At 33.7% G+C, this 1262-nt stretch overlaps 1 long non-coding RNA gene across 1 annotated transcript; it reads left to right on the forward strand.

Annotated features, from left to right (window-relative positions):
• On the forward strand, positions 1-557 carry LOC149488304 (uncharacterized). The gene is made up of 3 exons (XR_016315601.1): positions 1-209; positions 336-397; positions 468-557. It is a non-coding gene; the product is annotated as an uncharacterized LOC149488304 (long non-coding RNA).
• Positions 558-1262: the final 705 nt, after the last annotated feature.

Consider the following 1262-nt stretch of genomic DNA (forward strand, 5'->3'; position numbering starts at 1 on the left):
GCCGCCCTGTACCTTCCTACCCCGATCGCTGCACGAGTCATTCCCGCTACGGCCGTCACACGGGGAACTTGTGTCGCTCGCGCAATCGTAAAAAAGGGTGACAACACGATAAGACAAAATGAGACAAATGGGGACAATAAAGAAAATAAGAAGAAGAAACATAAAGGTTGGAGGAAAAAGAATGCTTACAATTGGAACAAATTAATGAAGTAAGTTGGTTTTATTTTAAATTTGATGATAATTGTATTATAGACGATGTTTGATATGTACCCCTGTTTTAAGTACATAACGAATGTGTAAGATATTTTCATTTAAAGCATAGATAATCTTTTCAGAAATCCGGAATCCAGAAGGAAAATAAACCCACTGATTGTTCACAATGTGAACCCACTCCTTCGTACCTTTATTCAGTCAAAAATGTATGTTATCAACGTTCTACTGGTTTTATCGCATGATTCCATTTTTAGCAAAAAGCAACAAAGTGCAAAGAAATAAAAAATCATGGTGAACTTAGTGGAAGTATGGCGGACATAATATGGAACAGGAGCTCATTGGAGTATTATTATATTTAAAAGAAATCGTACTTTCGCCCGTGGTACATATTTACGTTTTCGCTACATAAGAACCATCCTCGTACTTCAAGGAATATAATAAAAAAAGAATTAAAGAAATCGGTTCAGCCGTTCTCGAGTTATGCGCTTACCAACACATTTTGCGATTCATTTTTATATACATATAAGAAGATTACACGAGTATTCTAAAAATATTCTAATAATAGAGTCGTTTTTATAAAGTACTAGCGGCCCGCCCCGGCTTCGCCCGTGGTACATATGAAAAATATAATTTGGAAAATCCAAAAGTGCACGCCTCATAATTTTTTTTAAATAAATATTTATTAATTATTATTTTTGTTTATTTAATAACAATTAAACCACATCGAATCAGACCCTGAAAAATGAAAGGGTTCTATTCCTGAGCATACTCAAGCGTAAGAGAAAAAAAAAGACTCGATTAGTAAAGTATTTCGGTCGCTATCGTGTTAACAAGAAAAAGGATCCGCACATACAGACACACGGACGTCCAAGACAGAACTTTTTTAAACTGTTTTTTAACTAGTTTAAATAACAAAAATGACATCAAAAATATCATGAACGTTAAAAATAGTGTTTTTTCTTAATATGTGTGTGTATGTATTATCTTACAAGTGCAATGTATGATACATAAAGACATTTTAAGTTTGAAAAATCAGATGTTTTGCGCGA

This window comes from Colias philodice, chromosome 5 (assembly GCF_061535455.1).
Source record: "Colias philodice isolate Cphi_HAF_F1 chromosome 5, ilColPhil1 Martin Lab GWU primary, whole genome shotgun sequence".
Classification (NCBI taxonomy): Eukaryota; Metazoa; Arthropoda; class Insecta; order Lepidoptera; family Pieridae; genus Colias; species Colias philodice.